Below are 18,246 nucleotides of genomic sequence, written 5' to 3'. Positions count from 1 at the left end.
CACTTATCAATTCCCATGTTCTTTTCTAAAAAGCAATTGATAATACTAGCATGTTTTTGTAAGTTTAAGTACGTTTTAACTAATCGTAATCTATGTAATAGACTTATCATATGGGCTTTTCTAACATTACTAACTTATCCCTTATTTTATCGTAAGATGCAAAAAATCAATAATAGAAAAAGTAGGAATCTATTGTGATTATGGGTATGATTGCAACCTTGGTTTGTTGTGGAATAACCAATCCTTCGAGTTGAATGGATTTGTGGGTAACTTCTGCTTGCACCAGCTTCATGTTGAGTTCCCTCAACAGTGACTACTTCCTTACATTAGGGAGCTCTCCGAGCATGGCCTATCTAGCATCTCGGCATCTCTTAGGAGCCATGGAAGAAGCTTGATGGATTTGAGTAACACTTTCATGTAGGTGTGGAGAGAGAGAGAGACTCGTTTGATTGCAACATAGCTTTAGAGAGACCTTTGCATGGGTTGTTGTTCTAATGTGATGCTTCATCCCTGTTTATATAGTAATCGGGAGGGGGGGAAGGGAAGAGAAGTAAAGAGAGAATGCTTGCTTTTAGCATTTTTGATGACATCATCGATGATGTCAGAGAGGGGCTTCATTTTTGGAACATAGTGTCAAGATGTTTCGCGTCATCATGGGTGGTGACCAAGGCATAGACCTTGGCATCTTGGCCTTGGCATACTCGGCAACGGGCTACAAAGGCTTCGTTGTGGCACTATCGGCTATGCATGAGAATCTCCTACTAGCTTGTAAGAAAAGCTTCCTAGGAGGTCACCCATCCTGATAGTGTCGTTACCCAAGTGCACTTAACTACCAAGAGACTATCCACTAAGCTAGTTCTTTTTGTTGTTCTACACTACAAACATAGTTTTAATAATCTTGTCTTGGGAGGGTTTCCCAAGCCTTCCTTCCATGAATTAGCATATAATACCTCATCAATTATCTTCATAGTTAGGGCTAGTTTTAAAAATATACAATCTTTACCATTTTGTTTTCAATATAAATCAATTTTGGAATGTATGTGTACATTGTTTATTAAAATAAACTAAGTAATGGTGACATTACATATATGGTATTATGGTATGGTCCAAACTTGCAATACCCTATCGAGTACATGAATATATACCCTTCAATAGTTCACTATTGGCTTCGAGGATTCCATTGAGGAATTGATGCCCTACAATCTTTTGAAGTACATCAATGGCATAGAGGAATTTGCAATGTGACAAGGATGTTTCTGTGCAAATCTCATCTCCATCTACTTCAAGTATATCACTCCTCAACAAGCCAAGGAATATGGAATTGATTAACATGGCATTGACTATCTCTCCTAGATGACTACCTTCATTTTGTTACTTAATGAAAGTGAAGACCCCGTATAGTCATAATGAGTACTGAAGAGCATGTGGGAGGCTTTCTAAGAGGTATCTCTAACTCAAAGCCTTTACTAGTGAACAACACCAAAGAGAAAGTTGAGGCTACAAAAGAGGTAAAAGCTCAAGATCTTATGATTGCAGGAAGTAAGTATATCAATAGTCCATCTAGACATTTTGTTTTACTATACATACTATTTTGAGCTAACTTTTTGTTAATGTAAATTATGCTCGACATTGATGACTTTGCAAGTCATTAGGAGGGCCAGGGAGTATTTAGGAAGGGTGCCTCGATATTAGGGCACTACATTTGACCAAATCTCGACTAGTGATATAGCCATTATACATGCTACTTTCACTATGGGTAGGTAGGTCAACTCTCTATCTTGAAGGCCCTATCAAAGTTTCTTTATGCTTTCACTATTACCCCGAATACACACAAAATAATTCTTGTGAAAAAGGAGTTGGAAAAGCATGTATTTGGTAGATGTGTGTGTGGAAGGGTGTTGTAAGTTGTGGGTATTGGAAGGTCCATAGGTGCTAGCTAGGTATCTGAAGGGGAGCTACAAGCTCTACCCCGAGACCTATGGACCACTTATTGCTCAAGTGTTTCGAACCGAGCGGCCATGGCTACCTCTCACATAGCTGAAGTTGCAGTAATGGAGTCATGTCCGACTCATGGAAAAATTCCTTGTCATTGGAAGATATAGTGGATGATCTTCTTCAGCCAAGCAGCCAGTTCTTGAAACACGAACATAACCTGCAAGAAAATTTGTGCACTTCCTAGGGGGTGTGTCTGTCTCACTGTGTAGTGCATGATGCCCGTGCCAGTGGAACTGGGAGATGGGTCTAACCTTGGGCAAGCCCTTGGTAATGTCCCACACTTGAGGACCCAGTTCGTGCGTCGTTGGAGGTGCGGTGCAAAACTTAGGGTGACAGGTCTGAAAGTCCTGCCCTTGATGTGCCCTAAGTGTGAAGTGGGGAAGGGGCTAGGGAGAACCCTAGATGCAGTGAGTGTGGTGCGCAATAACAATGAAGGGAGACTGCAAGCACATGTGAAGTGTTCTCCTTGTTAACTTGCTTAGTAGTAGATTCATATTTCAGCTTTGCTATTTTTTGCTTTTGTCTTTCTCTCCAGTCACCTTGTCTTTGTTCCCTTGTGGCTTTTTCTCTTTTTGCTTTTTTTTTTTTTGAGAATGAGAGAGGGAGTACAATTGTCAAGGCATATCACACCCATTTAATCATGGGGTGGTCGCAGGCATTGAGATAAGAATGCGCAACTTTGTAGGTATTCTTTAATATTGGCCTTAGCTCTCAGAGGAGTGGTTGACAAGAAAGGGTGATTACACCTTGTGAAGCGGGTGTCACTCATATTTTCTAAGAGCTCTAGACAGAAGGAAGGAAGGAGAGTAACCCGCATCATTAACCTAGTCATAGCTCTACTATCTATTCCTAGGTTGATATCAAAGAAGAGTGGGGGAAGATGGGCTTCCTCTGCTGTGGGTTTTTGGAGTAGCAGGAATTTTGTAAGTCGGAGGTAATTACTAGTGGTCAAAAACGTTGGATCTGGGCAGGAAGAGAAGTCTGCAAGGAAATGATTTATAAAAGGAAGTATATCTTCTAACCTAAACACTAAGCATTCCTCAGGGCTCCTAGCATTTACATTATATATTTTTGGGAAGTCGTAATCCCCATGCAAGTCTCTATCATAGTCCACTCCATGCCTACGGGGGTAGGGCATGTAGATAGGATCATTGCGCTCTTCAGGGAGTAAACTGCAAAAGGCGGTCCATGCATCAAAATTGGTGTCCCAAATCCTCCTCCGCCATTTCGGCTGTGCCTCGTAGCCTTGGACGATTTTGGGAACCAGATTGACCTTGTCTTCCCAGTAATCCTGTGGTTCTTGTCGCCACCTAGTTATTATCAGGCTCCTCTCTTCAATCCACCTGTTTGCAAGTTCATTAGCCAGATCCTTGATCTTGGCTAAGACTCCTAGAGGCACAGCCCGGTCCAGAGAGTGTGGGAAAGCAAATGAGAGCTCAAACGGCCTTTTATGAAACTCTTGTTGATGCCAGATGACCAACTCCTGAGGCCAGTCTACAGGATGTGTATCACCTCTCAGTGGCATGGGCTCTTCAGGAAGTTGTCTTGGAATTGTGTGTGCTCGGCGTTGGGCCTCCTCAGCTAATTCTTGTCTTTTTCTCATTGCTGCAACTATACGCTCAAGCAGATGGGCATCTGCAGGTTCTTCCTGTGGGAGATCGGGTTGAGGCGAACTCGGCATTCTTTCTTGCTCTTCTTCATCACCTTGCTCGAAATCCGGACCGTCTTCGACATGTCGCTCAACCACAGATGGGATGACTGGCGGTGGTGGTGGTGGCTGTTCATGCTCCTCAAAACCTAGCTCCTTGAGCTCAGCAGTGGAAAGGCCCGTACAGCGTAAGTAGTGGAATTGTTGCTCCTTAGTGATCCCTGTACTCGTTGGGAGCTCCCACTCTTGAAGACCATATCTTAGAGCTCGGGTGGTCAGCTCCAACTTTCTTTTCACCTTTTCCACTGGATCATCGCCCTCAGCTTGTGTGACATGGAGTACCATGTTGAGGAAGGCATGCCGCTGTGTTTTAGTAGTTGTTTCGGCAGCTTCAACCCTGGCTTCTGCAAGCACCCTTTCGCATTCTGTTACTGCCAAGCGTTCGGTCAAATCTCTCATCCTGTCAATATTATTCCTTTCCCAATCCATAGCTCTTTCTTCCATCCTTTTTCTCTCTTCCTCCAGTTGGCTCACCAGGGTGGTCACTACCTGTCTGCTCATTTGTTAAAAACCACAACTGGTTCATTTCTCTTGACTTCCGAGCCAGCTGCTCTTCAGCAATCCCTTTGGCTTGATCTACAATGCTGAGCCTTTGTTACACCTCAGCCAGTACTTCTGATTTTTTCTGCACGAGCTACTCTTGGCTTTGGATCTCAGCAAGGAATAGCCTTTTTTGATTGAAAGCCATGGCCATGAGGGCCTCTACATCTTCCTGGGAGGTCTCCAACGCATCTTGTAATCTTTGCGCTTCATCTTGTAGCCGTTTTGCTTCTACTGCTGAGACTCCTGGCCCTCCACTCTTCAGAAACTCGATTTCACTTATTAATCTGTTTTGTTCTTCTAGCTCCTGCCACAAACGGAGCTCCATGGTATGTTCTTGTGGTGTACTGGCTTCGCCTTTCTGAACCTCCTGTCTTAGCTTTTCCACTTGAGCGACATTTTGCTGTAGATCATTGTATTGCTGCACTAGTAGCTTTAGACTCCTTTGCTCTGCCACCAGGTTCTGCTCTTTGTCTTCCAGCCTTTGTCTAAGGCGGCTTTCGTTGTCCTGGGCTTCCTTTGCTTTTGCTACTAGCTAGTCCTGCAGGGCCTTCATTTCTCTTCGTCGGTCAGCTCCCTGCCTTGAGACTTCTAGCCTAAGAGCAGCTGACGTTTCATTTTCTTTTTCTAGCTTCATCAAGGCAAGTTTATTCTCTTCCTTTGCCTTGTCTAGTTGTGCCAGTAGCTTAGCCACATATGCATCATAGTCAGTGTCGGCAAGCATGGGAGTATGGGGTGTGGTGGTTGATGCCTCTAGTATTTGTCTTTTAGGGTCTTGCAGTGACTCTGCATCTGCGGTAGCGGGCCTTTTCAATCCGGTTTCTGGCACGATCTCGGCCACTTTGCTCACTAGCATTTGCATCATGTTCATTAGCTGTGCCATGTCGAGGGGAGGTGTGGGTTGTGTGGTGGTTGTAGTTATGGTTTCAGTCGTTGCAGGCACAAAAGAGGAAGGAAGTGGATGTAGTAGGGACTTGCCCTTGCTTGTAGCCACTGGAGCTGCTTCCACACTTGAACTAGCTTCGGCTTTATGATGGGGGCTCACAGGTTCGAGCTCTCCACCCCCGTGGGTCTCTTCCACAGATCTTCGTGTAGCCTCTGCCAACTCGGCCAGCTCCTTCAGTCTCTGCTCTTCAGCTTCTTCTTCTGCCCTTCTTTTCCTGTCCTCTTCTGCCTTCTTTGATTCTTCTCTTATATTTGGAAGCTCTTCCTCCTCTTTCCTCCTTCTTTGTTCCTCAGCCCTCCTAGACTCTCTTTGAGCCCTCTTGATTTCAGCTCGTTCTTCTTTGCTTAATTCCTCTTTCCTTTCCTTCTGTCTCCTGTCCCCTTTCTTTTGTCCTTTTGGTTTGCTTGCTTGTGTAGGCGGCACTGTTGAGATATCGAGCTCCACTCGTGATATGCCAGGGTGACCGTTGTGCATTTATGTCACCGACTTGTTAGTTGCAGATGTGGTTGGTACACCACCCATGAATAATAGCTAGATGACAGCTATCCTTATCTACTCTAGTTTGTGGCTCAGTTAGTAAGCCACCTTAGTTAGTTGAGTTTGGTTTGAGACGCATATATAGGGTTCTTCTATTTCTATGTACTAGTGTTCTTTTGGCTTACACAACTAAGAAGAGGAAAACTGTTTTCAGCCTCCACCTTTGTGTGTATTCTCCCATTGTGCAAGCAAGAAAGCTACAAGTGAGACTCCTTCCTTCTCTTCCACAATCTTGACATGGTATTAGAGCCTTGTTCGTGGTAAGGAGCTCAAGAAAGCAAACCAAGTTTGTGGTGTTCTGGTAAGAGGACCAGTGTTGCTTTCATTTTTCTTTTTGGGAGCAAGTCTTTGCAGGTAGCACAACCAGAAAGTGCAAGAGTGCATTGTCTCAGATTGAGACGCCCTTCGCGGTGTAGCAAGAGGGCAATATATGCTGCAGGCAAGGGCTTTAGCCCTTGGTTGCTCTATTTTTTTGATTTGAGACCATTTCGAGGCCTGTTTTGGAGGCGGATGTTTTCTGCACGCACTCAGGAAAAGGCCCTGTTTTATGCTGTACGACCACTGTTCTATAGGTCGGTGAAAAGTTACCATAGAAATTGCATCGTATACTTGTGCGCAGAGACATTGGGAGTTAAAGAATCATCCTTGTTGCCTGTTGATGCAAAATCGTCACTAGGAAGTGACTGTGTGGTCAAATACCACTTTCGTCAGTTTTGCAGATTTGCCCTTGTGAGACTGAAGCTTTGTCTTTTGCAGTGACACAATTTTTTGCAGTATTCTGTAATGGCGTCTGATTCTCTTTCACCGATTGTCACTGAAAAGCTTGACAAGAACAACTTCCAAGCATGGAAGTTTAGAATGACGAATTTCCTTATGGGAAAAGAATATTGGGAATTCGTTGTAGTAAACGAAGAAGAACCAGTTCTTCCTGATGTTCCCAATCAACAACAAATGCAGGCATTTAAAGGATGGCATGAGAGAGCCAGAAAAGTTATGTATTGGCTGTCTATCAGTATTTCAGACTCTATGATTGTGCATATTCAGGATGCAAGTATGCCAAAGGAGGCATGGGATACTTTGTCAAAAAATGTATAGCACAAATATTCAAGCCAGGAAAATGCAGCTCAAGCAAGAGTTGCACAATGTGCAAAGAGAAAGTATGAGCATCAATGACTACCACATGTAGGTGAAGAAGATTGCAGATGCACTTGCTTCCATTGAGTCACCAGTGGAAGATGATGATTTAGTTTCTGTGACCTTGAATGGTCTAAGAAAGGATTATGCACAGTTTCGAACATCCATTTCCGTTCGTGAAAGATTTCTTGATTTTGAGGAGTTGATTACTCTTCTAATTTCTGAGGAGCAGAGAAATGGTGGTGCATCTTTTTCAGGAGGAACTTCAAAAGAAGCTGTCTTCTACTCAAATGCTGGAAGAGGTAGAGGCAGAGATAGAGGAGGCCAATCTTGAGGCCGTGGTAGAAATAAGAATATGCAACAAACTCAAGAAAACCAGTTCTATGGAGGAGGACGTGGTAACTCTAGAGGTAGGGGGAGCCAAAGAGGTCGTGGTGGATGGCAAAGAGGCCAAAATGCATACAACAATGTTGAATGCTACTACTGTGGTAAAATGGGTCATATGGCTAAAGACTGCTATAAAAAGCAGAATGACATCATGAATGGAAAATTGCAACAAGGGAATTATGCATCTTCTAGTAGATAGGGTGATGACAGAAATGAGCATTTGTTTATGATGCAGCACATGACCAATTCTGTGATAAGTGCAGAAGAAAGCAACGATGTGTGGTATGTTGACTCAGGTGCATCAAACCACATGACAGGTCATGTAGAATGGATGCAAGATGCAAGGAAAATGGAAAAACCAGGATTTGTGGAGACTGGTGATGATATTGCACATCCTATTGTGCAGATTGGAAAAATTCCTTTGTCTATGCAGGATGGGAAAAAGAAATACCGGTCGGATGTATTTCATATCCCAAATATCACCAAGAACCTGGTTTCTATTGGTCAAATGGTTGAGCAGGGCTTGCAGGTTAGATTTAATTCTCATGGATGCTTTGTTGAGGATATGAAAAATAAAGGTTGCTTGATAGCAAAAGGAAAGAAGAAGGGTAGAATGTTTACGTTGGATGCAGACATGCCTGAATTGAGTGCAGCAATGTTTGCACATGGGACCGGTGTAGTTGCATATATTGATATTTGGCATAAAAGCATTGGTCATGCTAATGTACAGCGACTTAAATCAATGCAAGCCCAAAATATTGTTGCAGGATTGCCTAAATTCAAGGTTGCAGAAATGCATAAGGTATGTGAAGCCTGTCAATTTGGAAAACAGGCAAGGAAACCATTTCCTAGACATGTTCAAGAGAGTAAGAAGCCATTGGAATTAATCCACTCTGATGTGTGGACTACTAAAGCTGCATCTCTTGGAGGTTGTCATTATTTTGTCCCTTTTATTGATGACTACAGCAGAAAAGTTTGGGTGTATTTTATGAAAAAGAAAAGTGAAGTTTTTGGGCATTTCAAAACTCTTAAAGCTATGGTTGAAAAAGAAACAGGCCTGCAAATAAAATCCCTAAGGTCAGATGGAGGGGGAGAGTACCTCTCAAATGAGTTTGCAAGGTTCTTGCAGGAGCATGGCATAAAGCAGCAATATTCATGCAGTCATACCCCACAACAAAATGGAATTGCAGAAAGGAAAAATAGGCATATTGGAGAGGTATCTCGTGCCATGCTCAACGAAAAAGACCTGTCAGATTTTTACTGGGTTGAGACAGTTGCTACAGCAGTGTACATAATGAACATGACTCCCACTGCAGCAATACATGGCATGACACCAGAGGAGAGGTATACTGATAGGAAACTAGATATTTCTCATTTGAAAATTTTTGGTTGCATTGCCTATGTTCATGTGCCAGATGAGTTGAGATCCAAGTTGGATCCAAAAGCTGAGAAGTGCATCTTTATTGGTTACTCTCTGCAGCAAAAAGGGTATTGATGCTATAACCCTTCTACTCGTAAGTTTACAGTGAGTAGAGATGTTTTTTTTGATGAGATGAGTAGCTGGTATAAACCAGTAAATGTGATTGATAATGTAGATGCACAAAATGGCAATGCTGCACAGAATTCACAGTAGCAGTCACAAGATATTAGTGGACCTGGAGTGTCCTCTAGCAGTGGTTCACATTCTTCGCCATGGACAGGCAGATTGAGATCAGGAGAATCTTCTCAAAGCAATGCAGATAGTGGTATGCAGGTATTACGAAAAGGAAAAGAGAAGGTAGATTAGCCCATGTTTGATGTGAATGCAGGTCACTCTTATGTGGATGGTGAATCCAGTGGCTCAGAACAGAGCATTGATGATGAGTTGGGTATTCCTTCTATTGTTACACATGGAGTAAGGAAGACTAAGGATATTTTGAGAGCACCTGGGAGTGAACCTACTTTGCGCAGGTCTATCAGAGCTAGGTATCCTATGGATAGGCTAAAATATGATAGATTTACAGCCATTCACTATGCCTATATGGTCGAAGTGATACAGGAACCAGAACCCACTTCTTTTGAGCAAGCCATGGGAAAAGAAAAATGGGAGAAAGCCATGGATGAAGAAATGGATGCCTTGGAAGCAAATGGTACATGGGAATTGGTACCTTTGCCTAAAGATAAGAATGCAATTGGTTGTAAGTGGGTTTATAAGGTGAAACACAATGCAGATGGTTGTGTGAATAGATATAAGGCAAGATTAGTAGTCAAGGGGTATGCACAAACATATGGCATTGATTATGAAGAAACATTCAGTCTGATTGCAAGGATGGCAACCGTAAGAGTAGTCATTGCTATGGCTGCATCAAAGGGATGGTCTTTACATCAGATGGATGTAAAGAATGTCTTCTTGCATGGTGATTTGCAAGAAGAGGTCTATATGGAGCAGCCACTAGGTTATGTGCATGCTATTCATCCTAAGTTTGTTTGCAGGTTGAAGAAATCCTTGTGTGGCTTGAAGCAAGCACCTAGAGCATGGTCTGACAAGATAGGACAGTATCTTGTCACTATTGGCTTTCAGATTTCCAAGGCAGATTTCTCACTTTATGTGAGAAAAACAGAGAAAGGTATTATGCTGCTTGTCATTTATGTTGATGATTTGATTATCACAGGTGATAGTGATAAATATATCCTTCATGTGAAAATGCTATTGAAGTAGAAGTTTGAGATGAAGGATTTGGGAGAGCTGCGTTATTTCTTGGGCATTGAGGTGATTAGGTCACCAAGTGGGATATGGCTCTTGCAGAGGCAATATGGATTGGACATGCTGTCTAAATATGGGATGACATGCTGTAAGCCTATTTTAGTTCCTTTGGAGCAGAATGTGAAGCTGAGCGCAGATATAGGTGAGCTTCTGGAAGACCCTACTATGTACAGGTGCATAGTAGGAAGTTTGATTTATATGACTATTACCAGGCCAGATTTGAGCTATGCTGTTGGATTGGTAAGTCAGTTTATGTAGGCTCCAAGGAATCCGCATTTGGATGTGGCTAGACGCATACTCAGGTATGTGAAGTCCACATTGCAGTATGGACTATTTTATGAGACTGGGGTTCAGATACATTTGCATGGATACACTGATGCTGATTGGGTTGGCAGTATTTCTGATAGATGATATACCAGTGGATATGTGTTCTCTTTTGGGAGTGCTGCAGTCACTTGGAGCAGCAAGAAACAACCTATAGTTGCCTTGTCGAGCACAGAGGCTGAGTACAGGGGTGCAGCAATGGCTGCATATGAGGTAGCTTGGTTGCATAAGCTACTTTATGATATGCATCAGTCTACAGATGGGCCAGTTGTCATTTATTGTGACAACATGAGTAGTATACACTTGGCAAATAACCCAGTCTATCATGCTAAAACAAAGCACATTGAGGTGCATTATCACTATGTGCGAGAGAGAGTTTTACTAGGTCTTATTGATCTAGTTTATGTCGGCACATAGGATCAGGTAGCTGACATATTTACGAAGGCATTGGGCGCAGAGAAGCTGCGCAAGTTCAGAGACCTGCTTGGTGTGCAGGAATTGGGATTGAGCTCGAGGGGGTGTTGAGATATCGAGCTCCACTCGTGATATGCCAGGGTGACCGTTGTGCATTTATGTCACCGACTTGTCAGTTGTAGACACGGTTGGTACACCGCCCATGAATAATAGCTAGATGACAGCTATCCTTATCGACTCTAGTTCGTGGCTTGGTTAGTATGCCACCTTAGTTAGTTGAGTTTGGTTTGAGACCCATATATAGGGTTCTTCTATTTCTTTGTATGAGTTTTCTTTTTGGCTTACACAACTAAGAAGAGGAAAACAGTTTTCAGCCTCCACCTTTTGTGTGTATTCCCCCATTGTGCAAGCAAGAAAGCTACAAGTGAGACTCCTTCCTTCTCTCCCACAATCTTGACATGGTATCAGAGCCTTGTTCGTGGTAAGGAGCTCAAGAAAGCAAGCCAAGCTCGCGGTGTTCTGGTAAGAGGAGCAGTGTTGCTTTCATTTTCTGTTTTGGGAGCAGATCTCTGCAGCCAGCACAGCCGGAAATTGCAAGAGTGCACTGTCTCAGGTTGAGACGCCCTTCGCGGTGAAGCAAGAGAGCAGTATATGCGACCTTGTTTTTTTTATTTGAGGCCATTTCAAGGCCTGTTTTGGAGGCGGAAGTTTTCTGCACGCACTCAGGAAAAAGCCCTGTTTTATGCTCTGCGACCACTGTTCTACAGGTCGGTGAGAAGTTACCACAGATATTGCATCATATGATCGTGTGCAGAGACATTGGGAGTTACAGAATCATCCTTGGTTTCTGTATATGCAAAATCGTCACTAGGAAGTGACTGTGTGGTTAAATACCACTTTCGTCAGTTTTGCAGATTTGCCCTTGTGAGGCTGAAGCTATGTTCTCTGCAGTGACAGAATTTTTTGCAGGATTCTGTAATGGCGTCTGATTCTCTTTCACAAATTGTAACTGAAAAGCTTGACAAGAACAACTTCCAAGCATGGAAGTTTAGAATGACGAATTTCCTTATGGGAAAAGGATATTGGGAATTTGTTGCAGGAAATGAAGAAGAACCAGTTCTTCCTGATGTTCCCAATCAACAGCAAATGCAGGCATTCAAAGCATGGCATGAGAGAGCCACGAAAGTTATGTACTGGCTGTCTATCAGTATTTCAGACTCTATGATTGTGCATATTCAGGATGCAAGTACGCCAAAGGAGGCATGGGATACTTTGTTAAAAATGTAAAGCACAAATACTCAAGCCAGGAAAATGCAGCTCAAGCAAGAGTTGCATAATGTGCAAAGAGAAAATATGAGCATCAATGACTACCACATGAAGGTGAAGAAGATTGCAGATGCACTTGCTTCCATTGAGTCGCCACTGGAAGATGATGATTTAGTTTCTGTGACCTTGAATGGTCTAGGAAAGGATTATGCACAGTTTTGGACATCCATTTCAGTTCGTGAAAGATTTCCTGATTTTGAGGAGTTGATTGCTCTTCTAATTTCTGAGGAGCAGAGAAATGGTGGTGCATCTTCTTCAGGAGGAACTTCAAAAGAAACTGTCTTCTACTCAAATGCTGGAAGAGGTAGAGGCAGAGGTAGAGGAGGCCGATTTGGAGGCCGTGGCAGAAATCAGAATATGCAGCAAACTCAAGAAAACCAGTCCTATGGAGGAGAACGTGGTAACTCTAGAGGCAGGGGGAGCCAAAGAGGTCGTGGTGGATGGCAAAGAGGCCAAAATGCAAACAGTAATGTTGAATGCTACTACTGTGGCAAAATGGGTCATATGGCTAAAGACTGCTATAAAAAACAGAATGACATCATGAATGGAAAACTACAACAAGGAAATTATGCATCTTCCAGTAGACAGGGTGATGATAGAAATGAGCATTTGTTTATGGTGCAGCACATGAACAATTCTGTGACAAGTGCAGAAGAAAGCAATGATGTGTGGTATGTTGACTCAGGTGCATCAAACCACATGACAGGTCATGCTGAATGGATGGAGGATGCAAGGAAAATGGAAAAACCAGGATTTGTGGAGACTGGTGATGATACTGCACATCCTATTGTGCAGATTGGAAAAATTCATTTGTCTATGCAGGATGGGAAAAAGAAATACCTGTCCGATGTATTTCATGTCCCGAATATCACCAAGAATCTGGTTTCTATTGGTCAAATGGTTGAGCAGAGCTTGCAGGTCAGATTTAATCCTCATGGATGCTTTGTTGAGGATATGAAAAATAAAGGTCACTTGATAGCAAAAGGAAAGAAGAAGGGCAGAATGTTTACATTGGATGCAGACATGCCTGAATTGAGTGCAGCAATGTTTGCACATGGGACCGGTGTAGTTGCAGATATTGATATCTGGCATAAACGCATTGGTCATGTTAATGTACAGCGACTTAAATCAATGCAGGCCCAAAACATTGTTGCAGGATTGCCTAAGTTCAAGGTTGCAGAAATGCATAAGGTATGTGAAGCTTGTCAGTTTGGAAAACAGGCAAGGAAACCATTTCCTAGACATGTTCAAGAGAGTAAGAAGCCATTGGAATTAATCCACTCTGATGTGTGGACTACTAAAGCTGCATCTCTTGGAGGTTGTCATTATTTTGTCACTTTTATTGATGACTATAGCAGAAAAGTTTGGGTGTATTTTATGAAAAAGAAAAGTGAAGTTTTTGGGCATTTCAAAACTCTTAAAGCTATGGTTGAAAAAAAAATAGGTCTGCAGATAAAATGCCTAAGGTCAGATGGAGGGGGAGAGTACCTCTCAAATGAGTTTGCAAGGTTCTTGCAGGAGCATGGCATAAAGCAGCAATATTCATGCAGTCATACCCCACAGCAAAATGGAATTCCAAAAAGAAAAAACAGGCATATTGGAGAGGTATCTCATGCCATGCTCAACGAAAAAGACTTGCCAGATTTTTACTGGGCTGAAGCAGTTGCTACAACAGTCTACATGATGAACAGGACTCCCACTGCAGCAATACATGGGATGACTCCAGAGGAGAGGTATATTGGTAGGAAACTAGATATTTCTCATTTGAAAATTTTTGGTTGCATTGCCTATGTACATGTGCCAGATGAGTTGAGATCCAAGTTGGATCCAAAAGCTGAGAAGTGCATCTTTATTGGTTACTCTCTGCAGCAGAAAGGGTATAGATGCTATAACCCTTCTACTCGTAAGTTTACAGTGAGCAGAGATGTTGTTTTTGATGAGATGAGTAGCTGGTATAAACCAGTAAATGTGATTGATGATGTAGATGCACAAAATGGTAATGCTGCACAGAATTCACAGCAGCAGTCACAAAATATTAGTGGACCTGGAGCGTCCTCTAGCAGTGGTTCACATTCTTCGCCATGGACAGGCAGGTTGAGATCAGGAGAATCTTCTCAAGGCAGTGCAAATAGTGGTATGCAGGTGTCACGAAAAGGAAAAGAGAAGGTAGATCAACCCATGTTTGATGTAAATGCAGGTCACTCTTATGTGGATGGTGAATCCAGTGGCTCAGAACAGAGCATTGATGATGAGTTGGGTATTCCTTCTATTGTTACACCTGGAGTAAGGAAGACCAGGGATGTTTTGAGAGCACCTGGGAGTGAACCTACTTTGCACAGGTCAACCAGAGTTAGGTGTCCTGTGGATAGGCTGAAATATGATGGATTTACAGCCATTCACTATGCATATATGGTCAAAGTGATACAGGAACCAGAACCCACTTCTTTTGAGTAAGCCATGGGAAAAGAAAAATGGGAGAAAGCCATGGATGAAGAAATGGATGCCTTGGAAGCAAATGGTACATGGGAATTGGTACCTTTGCCTAAAGGTAAGAATGCAATTGGTTGTAAGTGGGTTTATAAGGTGAAGCACAATGCAGATGGTTCTGTGAACAGATACAAGGCAAGATTAGTAGTCAAGGGGTATGCACAAACATATGGCATTGACTATGAAGAAACATTTAGTCCGGTTGCAAGGATGGCAACCATAAGAGCAGTCATTGCTATGGCTGCATCAAAGGGATGGTCTTTACATCAGATGGATGTAAAGAATGCCTTCTTGCATGGTGATTTGCAAGAAGAGGTCTATATGGAGCAGCCACCAGGTTATGTGCATGCTGTTCATCCTGAGTTTGTTTGCAGGTTGAAGAAAGCCTTGTATGGCTTGAGGCAAGCACCTAGAGCATGGTCTGACAAGATAGGACAGTATCTTGTCACTATTGGCTTTTTAGATTTCCAAGGCAGATTTCTCACTTTATGTGAGAAAAACAGAGAAAGGTATTATGCTGCTTGTCATTTATGTTGATGATTTGATTATGACAGGTGACAGTGATGAAGACATCCTTCATGTGAAAATGCTATTGAAGCAAAAGTTTGAGATGAAGGATTTGGGAGAGCTGCGTTATTTCTTGGGCATTGAGGTGATTAGATCACCAAGTGGGATACAACTGTTGCAGAGGCAGTATGGATTGGACATGCTGTCCAAATATGGGATGACAGGCTGTAAGCCTATTTCAGTTCCTTTGGAGCAGATGGTGAAGCTGAGTGCAGATGCATGTGAGCTTCTGGAAGACCATACTATGTACAGACGCATAGTAGGAAGTTTGATTTATATGACTATTACCAGGCCAGATTTGAGCTATGCTGTTGGATTGGTAAGTCAGTTTATGCAGGCTCCAAGGAAACCACATTTGGATGCGGCTACACGCATACTCAGGTATGTGAAGTCCACATTGCAGTATGGACTATTGTATGAGACTGGGGTTCAGATACATTTACATGGATACACTGATGCTGATTGGGCTGGTAGTATTTCTGATAGACGATCTACCAGTGGATATGTGTTCTCTTTTGGGAGTGCTACAGTCACTTGGAGCAGCAAGAAACAGCCTACAGTTGCCTTGTCGAGCACAGAGGCTGAGTACAGGGGTGCAGCAATGGCTGCATGTGAGGTAGCTTGGTTGCATAAGCTACTTTATAATATGCATCAGTCTACAGATGGGCCAGTTGTCATTTATTGTGACAACATGAGTAGTATACACTTGGCAAATAACCCAGTCTATCATGCTAGAACAAAGCACATTGAGGTGCATTATCACTATGTGCGGGAGAGGGTTTTATTAGGTCTTATTGATCTAGTTTATGTCAGTACAGAGGATCAGGTAGCTGACATATTCACGAAGGCATTGGGCGCAGAGAAGCTGCGCAAGTTCAGAGACCTGCTTGGTGTGCAGGAATTGGGATTGAGCTCGAGGGGGAGTGTTGAGATATCGAGTTTCACTCGTGATATGCCAGGGTGACCGTTGTGCATTTATGTCACCGACTTGTCAGTTGTAGACGCGGTTGGTACACCGCCCATGAATAATAGCTAGATGACAGCTATCCTTATCTACTCTAGTTTGTGGCTTGGTTAGTATGCCACCTTAGTTAGTTGAGTTTGGTTTGAGACCCATATATAGGGTTCTTCTATTTCTTTGTATGAGTTTTCTTTTTGGCTTACACAACTAAGAAGAGGAAAACAGTTTTCAGCCTCTACCTTTTGTGTGTATTCCCCCATTGTGCAAGCAAGAAAGCTACAAGTGAGACTCCTTCCTTCTCTCCCACAATCTTGACAGGGGGAGTGTTGAGATATTGAGATCCACTCGTGATATGCCAGGGTGACCATTGTGCATTTATGTCACCAACTTGTTAGTTGCAGATGCAGTTGGTACACCACCCATGAATAATAGCTAGATGACAGCTATCCTTATCTACTCTAGTTTGTGGCTCAATTAGTAAGCCACCTTAGTTAGTTGAGTTTGGTTTGAGACCCATATATAGGGTTCTTCTATTTCTATGTACTAGTGTTCTTTTGGTTTACACAACTAAGAAGAGGAAAACTGTTTTCAGCCTCCACCTTTGTGTGTATTCCCCCATTGTGCAAGCAAAAAAGCTACAAGTGAGACTCCTTCCTTCTCTCCCACAATCTTAACAGGCACCTCCTGTTCTCCCTTGTCACTTATCATTCTTTCACTTGATTCTTCTCCTTCGTGGTGAGGTGGGCTTTGATGCAGTGGGCTTTGATGTGCAGCTTGCTCTTCCATGACTCCATCATCCTTCATTACTTCATCTATGATGGCTGTCAAAACACCACCATATCTAAATGTGGCCGCCTTTGAGGCAGGTTTCTTCCTTGTGGAGCATGCTGTTGAGGCAGGGGATTCTCCTCCTGCTGGTGCTTCTATTGGAGTGAGAAGGGCAGCTGAGCTTTGAATGTTTTTCTGCACGAACCCATTCCAGTCTACCTCCTCAGGGACTCCTGCTGCGATGCTTTCTAACAATGGGACCCCGATCCTGTTCATCAATGCGTTGTACCTTTGGCTCGAGAAGAGTGTGTGGATCATCTTCGCTTGCACCTTCACTGTTGGATCCGGGATGTCAGCCAAGCTGATTCCATCCACTATGTGCACCTCTTCTTTCTTTACCCCTAGCATGGCGTAAACATCCCTTCTCGACCACCTCTCTTTCTTGGGTACGAGCCTCAAGGCCTTCTCTACGATTGCCGCATTGAGGGGCACTTCAACTCTTCTTTCCTACTCCCCTATCCTCACTGTGACAGTGCCATAGTTCCAACCCTTATCAAAGTTCCTCAGAAATTCAGCACACATGCCGTAATCCACGGCCTGCCATATCTTTTCCACATACTTGTGGAGGTGGCATCTGTCCACCAATTCTTTGACTGCAGGTTCCTCCAAGATGGCCTCATCCAAGTTCAGCGTGTGCTTGAAGGTGAATTGACTGAATCCTCGTGTCTCGACGCTGATGCCGAACTTGGTCATCTCTTCTTCAGAAAATGGGAGTTTGCCCCCTTTGTCTTGTCCTGCCATGGTGGTTACCTGTCAACACACCATGCCAACATTAATGCTTAAAAATCGGCTTATTTCTAACAAAACTCAATTTTGAGAGAAAAATGTATGTGTAAAAAATTGGTATACTTGCTTAGAGGCCAGCAGAAATTGCTATTGTTTTCCCTTTGCAGTATCTTCCATTGAAACTCAATTAATCATAACATTCTGCTAGACATCATGACTCTCATTTTGCCGACTCTCATTTTGCTATGCTCTTGCTCACATTGCTTCCCCCCTCGTCTTGGATCTTTCAAGGAATCCTTCCTAGGATTAGCACAGGAAGTACGAGGCAAATGCTGTTTTTTGTGGATTGACTTGCTTAGCCAATAACCAATCATAGAAGCTTGGATTGTATTCGAGTTGGGCATGACAATCAAGAGCAGATGGTTGGATGGAGACTTGGGAGATGTAGGTCAAGACATCGTGAAAGAGATCTCCAGTATTAAGGCGGCTTGCAACATGTAATTCCTCTTCTGTAAGAAATTGGTCAATGTAAGGGTGAGTGAGCACATGGTCGTCTAAATGCTGGTTGCGGGTGATGGCCAAAACCCTAAATGAGATAGGTGCCACATAAGTAGGGTCATATT

The sequence above is a fragment of the Lygodium microphyllum genome, chromosome 14 (genome assembly GCF_053477565.2).
Source record: "Lygodium microphyllum isolate KBCC chromosome 14, Lygodium_microphyllum_v1.1.10, whole genome shotgun sequence".
Taxonomy (NCBI): domain Eukaryota; kingdom Viridiplantae; phylum Streptophyta; class Polypodiopsida; order Schizaeales; family Lygodiaceae; genus Lygodium; species Lygodium microphyllum.
This window is presented reverse-complemented; position numbering follows the sequence as displayed.